We start from the raw sequence: 22890 nt of genomic DNA on the forward strand, positions 1-22890 counted from the left end.
AAAGAGTTTGATTTTTATTATTAAATGTTATGTTAGCTGTAGGCTTTTTGTAGGTGCTTTTTTTTTTTTTTTACATTTTGAGGAAGTTCTTTTCTATTTCTAGTTTGTGGAGAATTATTGACACAAGTGGACGTTAAATTGTCTTATATGCTTTTCCTATATTTATTGAGGAGAGCATATCATTTTTCTTCTAGACTCTGTTAGTATGGCGAATTGACTTGGTTTTTTTGAATGCCAAAACAAACTTGCATTTCTGGAATATTCAACTTTTAAATTTTGGTGGATTTGATTTGCTAAGAGCTGGAAAAGATTGAAGGCAGGAAGAGAAGGGGATGACAGAGGATGAGAGGGTTGGATGGCATCACCGGTTTGATGGACATGAGTTTGAGCAAGCTCTGGGAGTTGGTGATGGACAGGGAGGCCTGGTGCGCTTCAGTCCACGGGGTCACAGAGAGCTGGACACGACTGAGAGACTGACCTGACCTGAACTCGCGCACACGCACACATACACATGGGAAATATGACCTGACCTGAACTCGCGCACACACACACACACACACATACATGGGAAATATGACCTGACCTGAACTCGCGCACACACACACACACACACATACATGGGAAATATGACCTGACCTGAACTCGCACACACACACACACACACACACACACACACACGGGAAATATGACCTGACCTGAACTCGCGCACACACACACACACATACATGGGAAATATGACCTGACCTGAACTCGCACACACACACACACACACACACACATGGGAAATATGACCTGACCTGAACTCGCGCACACACACACACACACACACACACACATACATGGGAAATATGACCTGACCTGAACTCGCACACACACACACACACATACATGGGAAATATGACCTGACCTGAACTCGCACACACACACACACACACACACACATGGGAAATATGACCTGACCTGAACTCGCGCACACACACACACACACACATACATGGGAAATATGACCTGACCTGAACTCGCGCACACACACACACACACACATACATGGGAAATATGACCTGACCTGAACTCGCGCACACACACACACACACACATACATGGGAAATATGACCTGACCTGAACTCGCACACACACACACACACACACACACACACACACACACACACAAGGGGACTATCAGTTGGTAGTTTCTTTTTCTTGAAATGCCTTTGTCAGGCTCTAGTAATTGGTGATGCTGGCTTTATAAAATAAATTGTGAAGTATTCCATCTTCCTCCTTTTTCCCTAAAGTAATTCTGTAGAATTGTTTCACTTTTTCCTAATTGTATTGTACAATTCATCAGTGAAGTCATCTGAGCCTGGAGTTATTTTGGTAGATAGGTTTCTGTGAATCTAATTTTTCCAAGTTACAGGGCTATTCAGATTTTCCATTTCTTTTTGAGTCAGTTTTTATAATTTGAGTCTTTCAAGGAATTTGTCTCTTTCATACAAGTGGTTGAATTTATTGGTATCACATAACTTTTTTTCATAATGTTTTCATATTGCCATTTGAATGATTGTGAGGTCTATAACTGTCATATCTTTCATTTCTGATGACAAATTTGTGTATTTTATTGAATAGTCTCCATCAGATGTACTAGATGTTTATCAAATTAGTCCGTTTTTCTAAGAACGAAATTTTGGTTTCATCGATCTCTGTTTGTCTTTTTTCCACTTATTTCTGTTGTCAACTTTATAATTCCCTTCCTTCTAATAATTTTGCAGCTTATATACTCTTTTTCTGTTATTTTGGTATTCCATAACTTCTTTATGGAGAAGGAAATGGCGGCCCACTCCAGTATTCTTGCCTGGAGAATCCTGTGGATGGAGGAGCCTGATGGGCTGCTGTCCATAAGGTCGCACTCGGTCGGACACGACTGAGGTGGCTTAGCATGCGCGCATGCAGTAGAGAAAGAAATGGCAACCCACTCCAGTGTTCTTGCCTGGAGAATCCCAGGGACGGAGGAGCCTAGTGGGCTGCCATCTGTGGGGTCCCACAGAGTCGGACACGACTGAAGCAACTTAGCAGCAGCAGCATAACTTCTTTAGAGCGCCCAGCTTCTATGTGTGAGATCTCCAACCAGTTTCTGTGGAATTTTGTTTGCTCACCTGTGACTTGAAAAAGTTGCTTTTTACATTTTCCCCAGAGTTTATAATTGCTATCAGCAAGAGGATTAGTTTGAAATAGGCTTCTCTACTATTATCAGAAACTGAAAATCATATGTATATTATCTGTAAAAAATTGTTCTCTGGTATGCAGAAAAAATTGATGTTTAATATTGATTTATATATCCTGCTGTGTTAGAAAGTGTTATATTAGCTCAAAATACATAGTGCAAATTCCTTTGCACTATCTTTATATTACAGCGTCTGCAAATAGTAAAAGCTTAGTTTGTTTTTAATTTTTTGCCAGTTCTCACATGTATTATTTCTTTTCCTTGACTTAATGGAGCACCTAGTCTTTCTCTAAGATACTGGATGGAAGCTGTGATAAGGGCAAATTATATTGATCAATTTTCTAGTGTTAAGAACAAGTTTGCACTCTGGGAATAAACAGATTTGGTCGTTATGTAGTTGTTGTCCTTCTTAGATAATTACTGACACGGTGTGCTACTATTTCATTTAGAATTTTTGAATCTCGTTCGCAACTGAGGGTGGTCTTTCTTTTTCTTCCCCTCCATACTATGCTTGTCATGTCCGGGAGCAGAGGTAGGCTAGTTCTACAAAGTGAACTGGGAAATGTTCCTTTTACTCTCTTTTATCTCCTTTTATTTTCTTTTAATTTGTGCACATTTGGAATTTTTTCTTTGTCCAGTGTTTGGTAGAACTGTCCACTGAATAAATCTTTGCCTAGAGTTTTCTTTGTGGGGAAAGTACTTATATTGCTAATTAAATATTTTTATTATTTATAGGACAGTTTTGGTTTTCTTTTTCCTTCTGGCAGTTTTGGTTCCTTGTATTTTCCTAGAAATTTCATCTAAATCGTTAAAAATTCTTGTCACAAAGGCAGATTCTATCTGCAGGTTCGGTAGCCATCACCTTTTTAGTCCTAATATTGTTTTGGGGTTCTCTCTCTCTTCTCCCTGTCTGTCCCTTTTGCATCATTAGATTCATCACTGATCAATTGTGTTTGTTTTCTCAAAGAACTAGCTGTTGGCTTTGCGACACTCCTTACATACACTTGTTTTCTATTGTGTCACTTTGTTGATCACGTGCTTCAATCTTTTCGGTCCTTTCTCCCTCCCTAGCCCACTCTGATTGAGGTATCAATTATTAATGATTAGGGATTTGCCTTGTTTTTGGTACATTTGTCAAATTTTGCTTTACATATTTTGAGGTCACATTTTTTAGGTGCAGACTTAGGAATCATTATATATTCCTGGTGAATTAAAACATTTATCAATATAAACTGCCAGTGTCTGTCTCTGGTGATCTTTTACCCTCAGATTTACTGATCCAATATTGATATTCATTAGCAGCATCCTTTCATGTGAGTTTGCAGGTATATCGTCCCCCATTCTTTCCTTCGGGTTTCCCAGGTGGTGCTTATGGTAAAGTATCCGCTTGCCAATGCAGAAGATGCAAGAGTCGTGGGTTTGATCCCTGGGTGGGGAAGATCCCCTGGAGGAGGACATGGCAACCCACGCCAGTATTCTTGCCTGGAGAATTTCATGGGCAGAGGAGCCTGGCGGGCTACAGTCCATGGGGTCGCAAAGAGTCAGACACGACTGAGCATACTCGCACCATGATTCTTTCCTTTAAACCCTTCTGTTTTCTTATGCTTAGATGTGATTCACAGAAACACCATATAGATTTTAAAAAATCCTGCCTGACAACCTCTGACTTTTAATTGAACGGTTACGTCCATGTCTTAGTCAGCTCGAGCCACCCTAATCAAACACCACAGATTGGGAGGTTTAAACAAGAGAAATCAATTTTCTTACAATTCTGGAGGCTGGAAGTCCAAGGTCAAGGTTCCAACAGACGTGCTTCCCTGGGAGACACTCCTTCTACCTTGTGGTGGCTGTCTTGTCACCGTGTCCTCAAATGGACCCTGTCTGGTCTGTCCTGTGGGGGGAGAGAGAGAGATCTCTTCCTTTTCCTAAAAAGCCACCAGTCTCATGGGGTTAGGGTTCCATCCTTATGAACTCATTTAACTTTAATTACTTCCTAAAAGTTCTGTCTCCAAATATTGTCATGTTGGCATTTAGGGCTTCAACACATGAACATGGGAAGGGCTCACAATTCAGTTCATAGCCATCCATTTATATTTAAAAATTTTTTAAACTAAATTTTATGGTTTTGGCCATAAGGCATGTGGGATCCTAGTTCCCTGACCAGGGATTGAACCCCCATCTTCTGCACTGGAAGCACTGGATAGCCAGGGAAGTCCCAGTATATTTACAATTAAGGTGATTACTGATATTTTAAAATGGTTTCCGTTTTTACTATGTGATAAATATTTTGTTATACCTATGTTCTACTTCTTATTTTCAATCTTATCTCTTTTTCTGTCACTCACTGTAGTCACACTGGCTTCCTCGCTATTCATTAAAAAGGCCGTTACGTCATCTCTGAGCCCGTGCGTGTTTGGTCCCTTCTTTCTGGATTGCTCTTCCCCACAACTTTCTGTGGCCTCTCTCACTTCGTGCACATCTCGGCTCACAGGGCAGCTTTAGAGAGAACGTTCCTCGTCACCTAACTAGAAGAGCACCTCCACATCTTATCCATTGCTGCATAAGCGTTACTCGCTCAGTCGTGTCCAACTCTTTGCAACCCCATGGACCGTAGCCTGCCAGGCTCCTCTCTCCGTGGGATTCTCCAGGCAAGAATACTGGAGTGGGTTGCCATTCTCTTCTCCAGGGGTAGAACCCAGGTCTCCTGCATTGCAGGCAGATTCTTTATCATCTTAGCCACCAGGGGAGTATAATAAGCATTTATAATCTCTCACAGTTTCTATGGGTCAGGAATTAGGGAATGGCCTTGCTCCATCTCAAGACCATTTATCAACTTGCTTGAAGACACCAGTCAGGGCTCTGGTCACCCCAAGACGTGCCTGGAGCTGGAGGACCACTTCCAAGATGACTCCCTCGCTTGGCTGGAGATGTGAGTTTAGTTGTAGCAGGAACCCTCACGGGGATGCTTCTGTGCCCTGCCACGTGGCAGCTGGTTTCCTCTGGAGAGAGGGAGTGGCAGCAGCGATGTCACTGACTTTTAGCCACCGTCATTCTCCCTGTCATTTCCACAATTTGCTGCTGGTAGTAGATGCCACCACTGTTGACGTGGAAGGGCAGTACCCAGGGGTTGCATTTAGAAGGTGGGAATCCTGGGTGGCCATGTCATGAGTGGATACTGTAGCCAATACCTATTTATTTATTGTTAAGCCTTTACCCTGCTTTGTTTGGACTTCCCAGGTGGCTTAGTGGTAAAGAATTCTCCTGCCAATTCTGGAGATGCAAGGTTCAATCCCTGGGTCAAGAAGATCCCCTGGAGAAGGAAACGGCAACCCACTCCAGTGGGTTTGGAATTTGCCTGGAGAACCCCATGGATAGAGGAGTCTGGCGAGGTACAGTCCATGGGGTTGCAAAGAGTTGGACATGACTGAGCACACACACAAGCTGCTTTCTTTATTTTATCAGCCCTATATCTGCCAGATGGGCTTCCCAGGTGGCGCTAGTGGTAAAGAAATCACCTGCCAATGCTGGAGATGTAAGAGATGTGGGTTCGATCCCTGGGTCGGGAAGATCCCCTGGAGGAGGGCATGGCAACCCACCCCAGTATTCTTACCTGGAGAATCCCCATGGACAGAGGAGCCTGTCAGTCGACGGTCCATAGGGTCACAAAGAGTCGGCCACGACTGAAGCCACTTTGCGTGCATGTACACATATCCACCAGATTTAAATTTCTTCGATTTGTTCCCTGTGTGTTGCTTGACTCACGCACCGGAATGTTCGCTTCTAGGAGGCCGGGTCTTTGTCCTTCATGCTCACTCTGGTGCCTATGATAGTGTGTGTTTTGTAGCAGGTGTTCCGGAACTGCTCTCTGGATAAAGGAATGAAAGGTTATCGGGAGCCTGGAGAGGGTCCAGGCACAAGAAGAAGTCATAGAAATGATGAGCAGGCAAGGAGCCAGGAGCTGCGGGCAAGATCGGGAGCCAGATGAAGCTGTGAACCAGGGAGTGGAGGTAGTGGAGGTCTCGCTGTAATTTGGGAATGAATGGACCGCCCAGGGCAGGGCTGGGCCACACCAGTAGTGTTGGTGGTAGAAAAGCTGGGCTGTTATCTTTGAAATCAGGGCAAAGTTCACAGTGCTTTGGTTTCATTGCCATAGGGGAGCAGGCAGACACTCAACTGGAGGCAAGATTTCATTTAATAATGGTAATAATACACTAATAATGGTTATGATAATACCCTTCTGATGAAGTGTGCAGTCTGTCACATCCACATGGGAAACCAGAATGGAGCTAAGGCGACACGGAACGTGGGATTTGTGGATTTGCAACAATGCTGGGTGGTCAGACGGGCGAGATGCTTGAAAATGCAAATTGTCAGCCCAAATTCAAGTGGCTTTGGGCGGAGACGCTGTGACTGACACAGCAGATAAGAAAATACTCAATCTGGGTAAGTATTTGCCTCTGGTTTACGGCTGAGAAGAGCTTCCTAGAAGCTTCCGATGCTGACCTAAGGATTTCCTTCTGTAATTTTCAGAAATTAGAGGTCTTCCTGTGTCACAAAGGGCACAGCCTGTATAGTGAGTGCTGGCCTCTGGGGCTTTCCCACGGGCAGAGGCCTTGACTGGCCGGCTCACTGTTCCTGAGGGTTAAAGCAGATTCATGTGGTTTTGTGCGGTTTTAACTAGAGACTAAATGGGGGTTTTGAATTTATTTTTCTTCCTATTCAATCCAGTTCAAAAAACTAAGATCGTGGCATCCAGTCCCATCACTTCATGGTGAATAGAAGAGGAAAACGTGGAAGCAGTGACAGATTTTATTTTCTTGGGCTCCAAAATCACTGCAGACAGTGACTGCAGCCATGAAATTAAAAGACGCTTGCTCCTTGGAAGGAAAGCTATGACAAACATAGACAGTGTATTAAAAAAGCAGAGAAATCACTTTGCTGACAAAGGTACATATAGTCAAAGCTATAGTTTTTCCAATAATAGTGTACAGATGTGAGAGCTGGACCATAAAAAAGGCTGAGTGCCAAAGAATCGATGCTTTTGAATTGTGATGCTGGAGGAGACTCTTGAGAGTCCCTTGGACAGCAAGGAGATCAAACCAGTCCATCCTAAAGAAAATTAACCCTGAATATTCACTGGAAGGACTGATGCTGTAGCTGAAGCTCCAATACTTTGGCCCCCTGATTCGAACAGCCAACTCATTGGCTAAGACCCTGATGCTGGGACAGACTGAACGCAAAAGGAGAAGCAAGCAGCAGAGGATGAGATAGTTGGATGGCTTCACTGGCTCAATGAACATGAATCTGAGCAAATTCCAGGAGATAGTGAAGGACAGAGGCGCCTGGCGTGCTGCAGTCCATGGGGGTGCAAAGAGCCGGACACAGCTTAGAGACTGAACGGCAACAAATTCAATCCAGTTAATCCAATAAATGTTTTTTCTGAGCAGTTATGATGTTAGCAGAGCTGGATAAGCACTGTGGAGAGATGACAGCTGGTTCAAACTCCAGCTCCTTCTCTTTCTGGCTGTGTGACCTTGGGCAAGTTTCCTAACTGCTTTTTGCCTCAGTTACCTCATTTGTAAAATGGGACGAGAGGTCACCTCTCATACATTTATTGTGAGGATTAAATGAGTTGTACAGGTAAAGCTCTTAGAGGAGCACGCGGCACACAATAAACGTTAGATGACTGATAAGTACTACATTATATAGAATATATATGTGTATTTATTTATGTACATATATATATGTATAGATATTTGTTGTTCAGTTGTTACTCTTTTGTGACCCCATGGACTCTAGCCCACCAGGCTCCTCAGTTCATGAGATTTCCCAGGCAAGAATATTGGAGTGGGTTGCCATTTCCTTCTCCAGGGGATCTTCCTCACATCCAGGGACTGAACCTCATTTCCTGCATTAGCAGGCCGACTCTTTACCACTGAGCCAGGGAAGCCCATATTTATCTGGGAACAGTATCCACCCTCCCTGATATCACTGTTAGTTGCCTTCAAAAGATCCATTTTACTCTACTTTCTGACCAACAGAATACTGAACCCACTGGGGGTGGAAATATGTCCAACCGAAAACATCAACGGTTCTATTTTCTATCCTCCCTTGGGATTCATGCTGTGTGACCCAAGTTCACTCTGGTAAGATGTGAGACGTTGCTGGTGGGAACCTTTCCTCCCATCTGGAAAGCAGAGGCGTTGCTGGAGCAGGAGGAGCCATTTTGTGGCTGGTGGGCCAGTGCAGGGGACGTGTGTGAGTTCTCTGCGGCTCCTGTAACAACTGAGGGGTCTCAAAAACCAGACAATTCTTCTGTCGCTGTTGTGGAGGCTTGACATCTCCGATCAAGGTGTTGGGCGGCCAGCGCTCCATCTGAAGGGTCCCAGGCAGACTGTCCCACTCCTTTCTCTTGCTGTCTGTCCGTCCCACACCTCTCTCTTGCTGTCTGTCCGTCCCACACCTCTCTCTTGCTGTCTGTCCGTCCCACACCTCTCTCTTGCTGTCTGTGCTACCAGCGCCCTTGCTGTGTAGCTGCACCTCTGCAGTCTGCCTCTGTCTTCACATGGCTTCTCTCTGTGCCTGTCTCTCTTCTTGTAAAGGCACCAGTCATACTGGATTTAGGATCCCCGCTAATGCTGCTGGCCTCAACTTAACTAATTACATCAGCAATGCTTCTGTTTCTAAACAGAGTCAGATTCAGAGGTGCTGGGGGTTAGAAAACATCAACATCTTTGGGGACACAGCCCAGCCCTGCCTCGGAAATGACCTCATCCTTTCACTTCCTAGATGAAACCCTTGACATTTGGAGACATCGTCATAGCTACAATGGCAGGGCTGGGTGTGAACCCTGGTCCATGACCCCCAAATCTGAGCTCCTCCTTTGAGCAGCCTGCCCCCCACCCTGGGAGCCTGAATTCCCACCCTCACCTCCACGCTCCTTTGTTTGAGTCACTTCATGCCTCCCCGAGGCTTCTAGAAGCTGAAAAACTTCCTACTTGGTGGCAGACCCCTACAGGAGGTGTCCAGTCCTCCTTTAGAGGTCCTCCCGCTGCGGATGGGTGTGGTTCTTGGCGGCCACGTTTTCACATTGCCCCCTGGTGGACAGAGCAGGGTGGTCTGGGGATGGTCATCTGACTTGAGCTGGGCCAGCTGGATCCTCCGGGGGCTTTGAATTTCGAGGAAGAGACATCACGTCCCAGACATTAGAACAGCTTCCACCGGGCAGGAGTCTAGGGCACCGGCTCAGTCCCAGATGGCACCTGCCCTGCCCGCCCAGCAGCGGCTGTCGTCGGAGGGGACTCGTCCGGCAGGGCCTCCCACCTTCCTGCTCTGGCCTGTCCGCCTGGATTTTCCTCTGTCCACCCCACTCCTGTTTTGTCCCCTCCTGTCTTGTGGCCCCTCCGTCTCCCCAGACATCAGTGTTCTGGGCACCTCTGCGGGAATAAACTCTCAGAAGCATGGCTGTCTGTGATAGTGCTGGCGGCTGCCACCCCAACCCCCGGACACCCCGATTGCGACTCGTGGTAGGCAGGTGTTGAATGTGTAAGGATGGTAGCAGCTGAAGTGACAGCCGCCCCCCCAACCCCAGACCTCATCCAGCCATTTGTAAAGACCCCAGACCATCACAGCTTGCAGACCTCTCTTAAATTTCCTGAAGTTCAGTGTTGAAAATCTCTCCCTTCCAAGAAGCTAAATAAACCCTGGCTTGACTTATTTAGTTGGTTAATCTATGTTAAAGCCATCAGAAACGATTTATTGATTGGCCTCAAGGAGAAATCCCAGAAGGACGATACTATCAACTTTTTCAACTAATCCCATATTCTGTCTGTAAAGGAAAACTTTTTCAAGGTAAGAGCTGAAAACACGAACTTCATACCAAAGTAAAACTACTTTACACCCTCCCTGTATTTGAGGAATAAAATGATTTGATGAGTGGAAACTCTCCAGCATCAGCAGCAGTCAGACGGGCACCTTGATTCCTGCGTCCCAGCTCCGGGCCCCACAGGTACCAGTCCAGGCCTGCGCGTGTGCAGCTGGAACATGTGGGGATGGGCTGCCCGGTAAGGAGGGGCTGGGAGGACGGAGCCCTGGCCAGGATCCCTGGCAGGAGGCAATGCTGGGAGGGTGGGGCTGGGGTCCCGGGAGGCAGTGAAGTCTGGGGAGGCCTGTGTGTGAGCTGGATGGGGCTCATGGTGGGCAAAGAAGCCAGGAAACAGGACTTGGATGGGAGCTCGGGCTGGGGAAGTGGTTGGAAATTTGGTGTGTGGGCAGCTGGGGCCGGTGGTGTGGCCGAAGGACTAGGAGGCCAGACTTGGCTTTGAACTGGGCGCTGCTGAGCTGTGGTCCTGGGTGGGTGCCGTGACCCCCACGCTCAGACTCCCTAGTGTGAAATAGGGATAATGGTCTTCCGGCTTTGGGCAGTTTCATGAGACTTTGGTGAGTAGGGTTGATCTGCCTGGCCTTCTGTGAGGCTCTCCAGGGAAGAAGACAGGGCTGTGTTATCTTTTTAAATGATAGTTTTCTCCAGATATATGGGGCTTCCCCGGTGGTGCAGTGGTAAATAATCCACCTGCCATTGTAGGGGACGTGGGTTCATTCCCTGGGTCAGGAAGATCCCCTGGAGGAGGAAATGGCAACCCACTCCAGTCTTCTTGCCTGGAGAATCCCATGGACGGAGGAGCAGGAGGCTGCAGTCCATGGGGTCCCAAAGAGTCGGACACGACTGAGCACACACCACACACCAGATCCATGCCCAGGAGTGGGACTGCTGGATCGCCTGGCAGCTCCGTTTCTCTGTTTTCAGATGTTTAAGGAAACTTCACACTGTCCTCCATAGTGGCTGCACTTTACATCCCTGCCAGCAGTGTAGGAGGGTTTCCTTTGGAAGAGGTGGCTGTGTGGCCTGAAGCTTGGTTTCTGTGACCCCCACCCCAAATGCGAGTGTCTAGAGTCAGCTTCCAAAGAAGTCCAGATTGGAGTTTGAAGCTTAGGTCTGAGACTTGACAGGGGTCCCTGGGTCCCCTCCCTTCTCAGGATTCCTCGTTGGATGGTAGGTGAAAATGAAAGTCGCTCAGTCATGTCCAACTCTGTGACCCCATGGACTATACAGTCCATGAAATTCTCCAAGCCGGAATACTGGAGTGGGTAGTTGTTCTCTTCTCCAGGGAATCTTCCCGACCCAGGGATAGAACTGGGGTCTCCTGCATTGAAGACAGATTCTTTACCAGCTGAACTACCAGGGAAGCCCTGGATGGTAGGTGGCCTGGGGGCAATGGCCCACCTGCGAGGAGTTGACCATGGCCTTGGCTACCGCTGAGCTGAGGCCGGGCCCGAGGCAAGGCTCCTGTGACACGGGGTGGGGAGGGGGGCTGGGCCTCAGGCCAGCTTGGGCTCAGCCCCCTCCCTCTGCCTGGAGGGGAGAGGCGAGGGGGCACAGCGAGAATTAGGAGAGAAGACCCCCCCCCATTAGTAAGTCTGCAGGAATCTCTGCATCTAGCCTAAGCACCTGTAATTTCGAGGCTAACTCAAAGCAGACGTTCAGCCCATGATGCAGCGTGTCAGCTGTTTGGGTCAGGCTCAGCTGGCCGGTTCTTTGGGCCTCTTAGGGCTTGTCGCTCCCCTGTTGGTGGTCAGCCTCAGGTCAGCAGGGTGGCCCTGCTCCTGGGGGTTGGCAGACTATCGCGGCACGTGTCTCTCCTTACCTAGCAGGCTGGCCCTGCTGTGCCCCTGGCCGCCAGCAGGTTTCCAGAAGGACAAGTGACCGCTTGGGGCCTGGGCTCAGACTGGGGCACTGTCCATCCCTTCCAGCATGTTCTACTGTTCGGTCCTGATAAGAGGAGCTGAGATTCATACACAGAGGGGCACAGATTTGGGGGGGAGTCGATGGGGCTACTTTTGGAGAAGATCCACCAGAGGCCCAGTCTGGGACCACCCAGCTTGAGCAGTCAGATGAGCATCTTGTCCTTCTTCGTAGGAGGAAGGAGGATAAAGGTGGGGGGGCAGTTCCTGCAAGACAGCGGAGGATGCTGTGCTTCACTCCCGCCTCCTATGATGTGGGCATCCTCTCTACGTGGGAACAGAAAAGCGCCAAGCCCTTTCTACACCCGCTGCTCAGGCCCCTTCACTCCTGAGCACCATCTCCCCACAGGCTCCCCTGGGAAGCTTCTCTCCTGTAGTCGGCTCTGTTCCAAAACCTATCGAGTCACTGAGAAGCGGAGCTGGAAGCATGTCCAGCCTGCCGGGACAGGCGCCCAGGAGGGAGGCTCTTCAGTCAACTGGAGATCCTGTCCATGTAGCACAAATGGACATGGGCAGCGGCCAGGAACCCCTGCCAAAGCCCTCCTCTGCGTAGGATGAAGATCACATTCACCTGAGAAGAGCCGTCGGAAGGCGCTCGTGCACCCTGCTGAGGTCCCCAGGAGGACAGAGGGCGCGAGGTCTGGTATGGAGAGGGGCCAGGGCTCCCAGGCTGATCGGCTCTCTGAGTGGTGAATCTTGGGCTTAAACATCCTGACCCTCCGTTTGCTCAGTGCTGACTCAGGGACGAGGAGGCTTGCCTCGTTGGGGCTGCTGGAAGCGTCGTCGATGACACGTGTGCAGACTTCCACGTGGACGCGTGGCAGCCACAGGCGCCCCCTCCTGGAAAAGGGCTGATGGTCGCAGAGCCCTCAGGGCGGCCGGCTGTGGCGCAGGGCGCCTCCACAGAGCTGCCTGCTGGCCCTGGGTCTCACGTAACTCATTTTGCTCTGCAGACGTGCTGGTGCCCTGCTTTATTTCCCTTCACGGTGGAAGCACTTTTCACCCGGCTAGAGCCTGCAGCACTACCACACACGTAACAGTTGGGAACAGTAAGACTGCACACACCAGGTAAATGTTTGGTATTTAGTTTGGCTTCTCATTGCTAGAGGTCATGCTCCTACAGAGCAATGGAGACTTCCTTCTTCCCCTCCTCCCGTTTTGGAGGCTGATTATCTTTTGTCCAGTTCCCAGAAGTGAAGTGAGGGCACCACTGCTTCTCGACCTGTCTGTGCAAATGGCTGTTCCTAAGTCCAGACCAATTTAGACTGACACCAAGGGCATATGGCAGCATTGATTTTACTGAACCCTTGCCAGGATTAAGACTCATTTCTCAGTATTTTTAAAAGTGGATATGAAATACGACTGCATTATTCTTTTCGAAAGTGTGGTTTTGTGATGTGTCAGCTTGGCCGGGTGAACTACACCTCTCAGAATCCCCTTCCCAGGGGTTCGGGCAGGGCAGTGTGGTGTTGGAGGGACGAGGGGGTCTCATGTGAGCCGCGGAGGGAGACGTGGGGATAAATGTGGGGCTCATGCGTGTGGCCTTATCTGCTGCCCTGAGCGTGGGGACGGCTCCTGGTTCCTCCAGCTCCTCCGGCTTCTGGCCCAGAGTGAGCAAGTTCAAGTCCGTGATGAAGGGCGGGTCCTGAGGACACCCATGGCGCTTAAGGCCAGAGACAACAGAGGACACGGGTTCCGGGTTCCGTCCTTCCTCCCTGCTGCCTGCCCTCTGGGCGGTCGACTCCCTGGAGAGACCCTTTAATCAGCTCCCACCCTTGTGTGAAGTCAAAGTCCTGTAGCAAACCCGTCTCCATCTTCCCCCAGCCTCCATCTCTGTCACCGTTTCCATGTCCACCTCCCCCTCCATCTCCACCAGCATCTCCAGGCCCATCTCCTCCTTCATCTCCATCACCATGTCCACGTCCAGATCCACCTCTATACTGACCAGCTCTACTTCTCTGACTGGACCTTGACTGACACGAACGGTGTCTTTATCTGTGCTGAGGAAGTATATGGGGAAGCAGACAGGACGTGCAGAGATGGCTGACCCTCCTGACCAGCCTGTGCCCTTCTTCTCTCCAGATGTAACTACATTTGCTGTTTCTTGTGAGTCTTGGAAAATTCAGTCTGTGCACAGACGCGCTCATGTGTGTATAGTTATTTTAGTTTTCACACACCTCTAGGCACAAATGCCAGCACATTGCACCCACTGTGTTTGCTTTATTCTCTCAACAGTGTGTCTTGGAGATGGAACCATGTGTCATGGAGAGCTGCCTCATCGCTCTTAATGGATACCCAGTATTCTGTTACGTGAATGCATCCTAACTGATTTTACCAGTCACGAACTAATGGGCTTTCATGGAATTTCCAATCTTTTGATATTACAAGCAGTGCAATGACTAGTATCTTGGTGTCATTTTGCACATGTGCTAGAATACCAGTAGGTTAAATTTCTGGTGGTGTCCTTACCAGGTCAAAGGGTAAGTTTGACGGGAGTTGTTAGAGTTGTCATTGTTGTTAGAGAGACTGAACCAATTAGCCCACTTTCCTGGGTCATCTGTTACCTCCTCATCCTCCTCCTTCCTTCTCCCTCTGCCCCTTGTACTGCAGGGTCACAGCCTGCAGATACTCTCCACAGATCCTTTGGCAGCAGAGATCTTGTTTAGTATCTGCCAGCAAGACCACTGGTATGAGACTCAAGCCCAGTGGAAGAAGCAAGGGTGTGAGATGTGGGTTTCGATAGCTCAGCAATCCCACTGCTGGGCATACACCCCGAGGAAACCAGAATTGAAAGAGACACGTGTACCCCAATATTCATCGCAGCACTGTTTACAATAGCCAGGACATGGAAACAACCTAGATGTCCATCAGCAGACGAATGGATAAGGAAGCTATGGTACATATACACAATGGAATATTACTCAGCCATTAAAAAGAACGCATTTGAATCAGTTCTATTGAGATGGATGAAACTGGAGCCCATTATACAGAGTGAAGTAAGCCAGAAAGAAAAACACCAATACAGTATACTGATGCATATATATGGAATTTGAAAGATGGTAACGATAACCCTATATGTGAGACAGAATAAGAGACACAGATACATACAACAGTCTTATGGACTCTGAGGGAGAAGGTGAGGGTGGGATGTTCTGGGAGAATAGCATTGAAACATGTATATTATCATATGTGAAAGAGAACACAATTCCAGGTTCGATGCATGAGACAAATGCTCAGGGCCGGGGCAATGGGATGACCCAGAGGGATGGGATAGGGAGGGAGGTGGGAGGGGGGTTCAGGATGGGGAACACATGTACACCCATGGCTGATTCATGTCAAAGTATGGCAAAAACCACTACAATATTGTAATTAGCCCCCAACTAAAATAAATCAATTTATTAAAAAAAAAAAAAAAAGCTGGGCGGAGTCTACCGGTGGTTTTCAGGTGTGGTTTCTTGCAAATCCCATGCCTGCACAGCTGAGATCCGCAGGGGATTCCTTGCAGTTTCTGCCCTCCTGAGATTCCCGAACTCCAGAAGCTTCCCTCCCTAACTCACCTTTCCTGACAGTTTCTGTAAGCCTCTAATTGCCTGCATGAAACCACGTCTTGTTGAGGCACCTGGAATGTGTCCCTTTTCCCCAGATCAGCAGGGCTTGCTGTCAGCGCCTGTGGCTCCGTGTCCTAACCAGAGAACTTGTCGACCTGTTGTCTACATTTGATGGTGTCAAACTGAAAATGCTATCTCACTGCAGCTTTAATTTCAGAAGTGTGTGTATGTGCATTTGTGTGTAAAAGGTTGAATAGTTTTTATATGCTTAGTACCATTTGTATAGGGCTTCCCAGGTGGCACTAGTGGTAAAGAATCCGCCTGCCAATGCAGGAGACGTAAGAGATGGAAGTTCAATCCCTGGGTTGGAAAGATCCCCTGAAGAAGGAAATGGCAGCCCACTCCAGTATTCTTGCCTGGAGAAACCCATGGACAGCAGCGGGCTACAGTCCATAGGGTCGCACAGAGTCAGACTCGACTGAAGCGACTTAGCATGCGTGCACCATTTGTATTTCTTTTTCTGTAAACTGCGTACATGTTTGAATTATTTTTCTGATGTCCGTTGGTCTCCTTATGGATCCAAAGAGCTTTTTTTTTTTTTTTAAAGAAATAGACGTTGTTTATGACATAAATCGCAAACCCTTTCTCCAGTTTGTAGTTGTCTTTTGATTTAGTTTATATATTTCATGACATGATGATTCGGATAATTTTCATGTGATTGAATTCATTTTCTTTTCTGGTTTTTGTGCTACCCTTGATGTGGCTGAGGCGGCACCACCAATGGTCCCATGGGCTTCCCTAGGTGTCTCTGGGTTTGGACCGTATTAATGGCTACCCACTCCAGTGATCTCGCCTGGAGAATCCCATGGACAGAGGAGCCTGGCAGGCTACAGTCCATAGGGTTGCAAAGACATGGACACGACTGAGCAACTGAACTGGGCTTGTCCCCACATCAGCCCTTTCTGGTGCTGACCATCGCCCCTGCATTTTTCATGCGTTTGTCTCGTGCGCGTGTCTGACTTTCCCGGTCACCGGGTCTTGGAATAACCCCCAGATGAGTCTCGAAGAGGAGCTCTCCTCCCGGTCAACTTTAACCCTCTGGCGAAGCACCGGTGTGTCCGAGGTTCCTGCTGTTACGCTTTCTCCTTTTGGTTGTGCCTCAAGAACATTTTTCACTCTCTTCTTGGTGTCCTTTACTCTGTTGAATCTGTTTATTTTTATTGTGTGACAGTGTGTTTAGTGACCATCTTATAGTTGGAGCTTTGTAGTTCGACTCAATCCTTCATTGTCTCCACCAGATGAGAAGTTCTAGAACAAGCACACCTCAACTTCCTCTGTGAATTTTACTTGGCTTTCTTTTTAGATCTCGGAGTCTACCACTACACTTTCCCACGTCTTTATACATCTAATAATTGATTTGTCAGATTCAAATACATTTTTGCCTCTTGCTATGACAGATGAAGAAATGTGTGTTCTTATACCGCCTCTGGAATGAGGTGTCCTTTCTCTTCCAGTTTTTGAGAGTCGCGATATTTCTAAACTGCTCTCATATTTGACCTTCAAGTTTCCTCTGGTAACTGAAACACCGTATTTGTTTTGGTGGTTTTGTTTATAGTTATAAGTGTGATCACACTCACTGCTGGTTCTTTTTCTGCATTTCTCGTCTCATGGTTGGGACAAAGTTGTCTTCTGGTTCATTTCTTCAAGATGAGCTCATTTTAAGGATTTACCTCTAGATTTTGAATTTTCAAAACACACCTGTCCTGTGTCTTTATATTTGAAAGATATGAGCCGGCTGGCTGTGAAGCTCTTGGGTGCCAATTTTCTTTTTGAAGGCTTTGCAGGCCTTCAGTGTCCAGATTCCAGCTGTGGTTGTTGTTATGGTAACGTCTGAGGCCAGACTAATGATATTCCCTTTAATGTGACTTGATTTTTCCCTTTCGCTGCTGAAATAATTCTTTCTTTATCTTTCAAATTGAGCTACTTTACTAGCACCCTTTGCTATTTTTTCCCCCTGTGACACGTAGCTTTCCATTTGTGGACACGTGTCCTTTTTTCCTTGTGAGAATTGTTCTTGGATGATGTGTTTTCTGTTATGATGATTAACTTGCTCTCTGTCTTCCACGTCTGTGCTTTTCTCCTTCACCCTCCGGTCCCCGTGGGTCCCCACTTCACTTACTGGCTTTTCTCAATTGTCTCTCACGTCTGTTACTGTGTTTTCCTCATATTTCTATTTGTCTTTCCACCACGTTCAGCTGGTTTACATTTCAGGTGTGGTCTTATTTTTTCCTTCCACTCTTTCTCTGAGCATTGTCACTTTTTCATCCATATCTTCGTATTCTCTCTGTACTTTAATCTCTGATTTGAGCTTCTATTTGTAGAACAGACTCTCTATTAGACTTCACATTTTTCCTGATCGTGGTGAAATATGTTGTATGAACTATAGAGCGGCAGAGAATCTCTAAGGAGCCAGGGGTGTTATTTGGGTTTTACTTCTCCCTGGACCCACGGGGTTATCACTTAGCCCACAGCACAGCCTCCCTCCTCTCTCCGGCTCTTTAAGAAATTGTTGTTGTTCAGTGCTCAGTCGTGTCTGACTCTTTGCAACCCCACGGACTGCAGCATGCTAGGCTTCCCTGTCCGTCACTATCTCCCAGAGTTTGCTCAAACTCATGTCCATTGATTCAGTGATGCCACCCAATTGTCCCATTCTCTGTTACCCCCTTCTCCTCCTGCCCTCAATCTTTTCCAGTGTCAATATATTTTCCATTGAGTCATCTCTCCACATCAGGTGGCCAGAGTACTGGAGCTTCAGCAGCAGTCCTTCCAATGATGGCTTCTTGCAAATGGGGCATCTCAGGGGAATCTCTGCTTCAGTCCTTTTCCTACTTCTGGAAACCTGTAACTTGGCCCATGGATGCTCCTGTCAGGTCCGTGTTCTGTTCGCCTTGTCCAAAACCGGGTGGAAAGCTTGCACGGAAGTTTTGTATCCCCCAACCACCAACATCTGCCCTCACAGACAACCTTTCTTGGCCCCTTTCCATATGTCTGTGTGACTTTCTTTTTATTATTATTATTATCTTTGGCCATGTCATGCCACTTTCAGGAACTTAGTTCCCGGACCAGGGATCGAAACTGGGCCCTTGGTAGTGAAAGCGCGGAGTCTTACCCCTGGACGGCCTGGGCGTCCCTTCCGTGTGACTTTCACCACGTGTAGCGGCCCTTCCTCATAGGCTGAGGCTCAGGACTGCTCATACGTTTCTGTTTCTTATTTCCTTTTGGGATTTCTGGTTAATTTTTTTTTTTAATAAATTTATTTATTTTAGTTGGGGGCTAATCACTTTACAATATTGCAGTGGTTTTTGCCATGCATTGACATGAATCAGCCATGGGTTTACATGTGTTCCCCGTCCTGGTTAATTTTTAAAAGGACGAGGAAACCACTGTCTTTCAACCTTGCCATTTAAAAATCTCTTTAATTTTTATTTCAATCTGCATTGCATGGATTATTGGTGAAGCTGAATATCGATAATGCATTGTCAGTCAGTGAGTTTACAGAAAGCTCAGTATGATAAAGCACAATGTGCCAAAGGGATGGATGTATTTCCTACCCTGGAAACAGAGCTCCGGGGCTTCTCCTCGACCACAGAGGCTCTTTCAACAGCAAACAGGGTTCATCTCACGCTCTGTAAAGACGGCAGCAGAAGGAAAGGTCACAGTGACTAATCCACACCTGAATGTGTTAAATACAGTTTTCTCAAAGCAACCTAATGCCATCATGTTCACGACAACGTCCACAGCATTCTGAGTCCTTGTTAAGGAGGTGATGAGGCTCTGGGGACATTCCCTCAGCTCTTGGTCCTGGTTCCCCTTCTCCGTCCTGACTCTGAGCCCAATGCATCCCTGCCCTGGGATCCCTGCCCTTCTGGCTCTGTGACCTCGCAGGGGACGGGCTGAATTGCAATGGAGCAGGGCCTTGAGGCTCAAGGTGAAATTCTCGGAGTCCTCCGCCAGCTCCCGAGTCACACTCGCACAGCGAATCTTCGTCTGCCTCCTGACCCCGAGCAGCTCTGAACATCGGTGCGGCGCCTGCTTCTCGAGCTCACCTGTTCTGAGCACGCGTGTGTGTCTCTGGTCTCCACGGCAGCTGATGGAGGGTTTAACGTGCTGGTGTCCCTGTGGCAGGTGCTGTCCAGGTCTCGCCTGATGGCTCCCCCGGGGAGGACGCCTTTCCCAGGGTGTTTCCTGTGACTCCCGTCCCCATCGCCCCAGGCACGCCCCCCTGGTGATCATCCTTGATCACGTTTTGTGAAGTGTGAGCCCCACACTGCTGAGTCTGCTGTGGCCTGCAGCGTGGCTTCCATGACCCCACCCCAAACACAAGCGTCTAGGACCACCTTGCCTAGAAGCCCCTAAGCGCGATGCCACCCCTGTTGTGTCAGATGCGGCCAGGACCCTGGAGCCCACCTGTGCTCAGAGCGGGACCCGGGAGGTGGCCACGCTGGGCGCTGGAATGCAGGCTGGAGGTCAGGGGTCCAGGCTACGAGGGGGCCCTGCTCCCGGGGGTCACCATCTGGCTGGAAGACAGGCGCTTCTGGGTCAGGGAAACCGCATGGAGGTCTAAGACCAGGGCTGTGTCCCGGCAGGGGCTGGGTGACAAGGCTGCCGGTGCCCGCGTGGACATGGTCAGGACTGTTGGCGGATCGGGGGGGCGGTATGGGACTGCAGTCTCCAGCAGTGTGTGCAGAAAAGCCTGGGTTGAGGCAGCTCCACGGATGGTGTGGAGGCCAGGGAGCCTGAGGTGGGGGGCGGTACTGAGGAGGGGGAGGTGGCACGGCCCGTGCTCAGCTGAATGAGGGGGTCCACGCATGTGATCGGTTCCTCCACTTTCTGCTGACACCTGCCTCGGTAACAGAGAGCGGGAAGGGCGCTGGGCACTCAGCCTCCTCTGGCTCTTCTCCACCAAGACAGTGTGTGTGCAGAAACCCTGCTGACTTGATGCAACCGCCTCGATGGAGGCTCACGCCCCACTGGGTGCCCACGCTCCCAAGGGGCCCGCTGAAGCTTCTGTTGTTCACATTAGAAACGTCTCGAACAGGGCGATGGTCCTCAGATTTACAGTGAGCAGGAGGGAGGGAGAAGGGAGATGCCCCATCTGTGCTGGACTCTCCTCCAAGGCACCCCCCCCAACTTCAGGATGTAGGAAAGATCCGAGACAGAGGTCCCGTGGGGCTCCCTGTCACCAGCAAGAATGGGGCTTAGGACTGCGTCCACCCGGCCCTTTGAGGAAAAGGACACCGTTTCCCCATCGCTGCAGAGCTTTCCAGTTAATTTATGGCAACCAGAGGGAACACATCCGTTCTCACACGAGTGTGATTCCAGCCTTGGCAGGAGCGGCTTGGGCAGCTGAGAGCAGAGGGTGGAGAGGACCGGCCCTGCCCCCTCCTCCTGCCCCTCTGGATGCGGGGCCCACACCGGCGGGACCCACACCGGCAGGGCCCACACCAGCAGGGCCTTGTCCCTGTCCCCGGGGCCCGGATCGAATCAAGCCCCCCAGGATGGCTGGGCCAGGACTCAGCCAGCTGGATCCAGGGCAGGTGCCTCGGCTGACCTGGTGGAGTGCTCCCATCCGGACCTGGGTGTCCTTGTCGGTACGACATGTCACATGGACTAGATTCTCCCACCTGTGGATTCCCCTCTCCCCAGATGTCTGTGCTGAGGAGGGGACTAAACCTAGAACTTTCCCTGTGGCCTGAACCCCAGAGCCGGGCATGCGATGGCCTGTTCCTGCTGGATCAGATGCACCGAAACGATACAACTGAGGCTGAGCCGCCCGCCCGCTGCAGCCCTGTTCTCAGGCTCGTGCTGGGAGTGCCTTTTGATTCCTCTGTGATCTCAGATCAATCAGGGAGGACGTATCCCTCTGTCCTCTGTCACCTGCTGCCCATTTGCGTCCCCTCTCCTTTCTGTTCTGAAGACACCCGTCATCGGATTCGGGGCCGCCCTGATCCAAGGCGATCTCATCTTGAAAGCCTTATTACAACCGAAAAGCCCTGTTCCCCAGTAAAATCGCATTCTGAGCTCCAGGTCTGGGGGGTGATGTTTGGCCCACCACAGCGCCCCTTCCAGCTCTGAGCTTTGCAGCTCAAGTCTCCTCTATGAACAGCCGAAGCCCCCAGGACTCTGTTCCCCCATCCCAGGGCCAATGAGCCGGTCCGCACTGACCACAGCCTGTCCCCTGGTCGCCCAGCCCCGTGCTGTTCAGCCAGCGGTTTCACAGCGGCCACAGAGAAGCTGGCTATGCCACCGCTGGTTTGAAATCACCCAAAGACCCCCTCTCTGCTGGCGAGACCCCATCTCCCCATCGCACAGGGCCGGCCCCGCTGGGCTTGGCTCCATCGATGGCCCCATGATACCTCCCAGTCCCATGTGTCCCTGCTGGGGCCAGGTGCCGGCAAGTGCTCAGAGGCCTCCTGCCCAGAAACGTCTCTTCTTGGCCTGGAAAGCTGCTCCTGCACGTGTGCACACGCCTCCCGTGCGTCCTGCAGCCTCAGCTCAAGTCAGCTTTGCAAACGCTGCCTCCCAGCTTCAGTCTCGCCCTCCTGCCAAGCGGGGTCCACGCCTGGCCTGGGCGCCCACCCGGCACTGCTTACAGGGGGCGGGTGGGGGTTACTACCAGAGATGTCTTCCCATCCCCTCTGCAGCCCCCAGAGCAGACTCCTGGCACAGAGGAGGTGCTGGGGGGTGGTGGGAGAGGGAATGAGTGAGTGGCCGGGGGCGGGGTGGGCTCCCGCCTGCTCGGGCCGTAAATCTGGGCGGGCGCCCCTTCAATCACTCCCTCCTCTGACAGGGGCACCCAGGGGCTGCATCCTCCCCGACTGCCGAGTGCTGAAACCCTCCCCAGAGGTTCCTTGCAAAATGATGGAGCTGGGGCAGCAGCCTTGCCCGGACTTGGCGATAAATCCTCCCTTCGGACTGCAGACCACGTTTGCTGTATTTCATAATTGGTGAGATGGAGAGCCTCAATTTTCCAAGATGTTCAGGGATAACTCAGTTTTAAAGACCGTGTCCTAACAAGTGGAATGGGCCGATTATTCCAGGAGATCCTCCGAGGATCGTTGCCACGCGACGCAGGGAAATGGGCTTGAATTACGGCTCCAGATTTGCTGAGAGAGGTGCGCTGCCTGTCGCCAGGAGAGACGTGGATGCATGTTTGTTAAACATGTTTTTGAGGTTTTATTTCGGTAGGAGGATTTGTTTCCTGTAATGTGTCCTCTGAAGGGCTTACGGTGCAGAGGCAAATGCAGTTCCTCCTCTGACTCC

This window comes from Giraffa tippelskirchi, chromosome 4, assembly GCF_054371585.1.
Source record: "Giraffa tippelskirchi isolate mGirTip1 chromosome 4, T2T-mGirTip1v1.2.pri, whole genome shotgun sequence".
Lineage (NCBI taxonomy): Eukaryota > Metazoa > Chordata > Mammalia > Artiodactyla > Giraffidae > Giraffa > Giraffa tippelskirchi.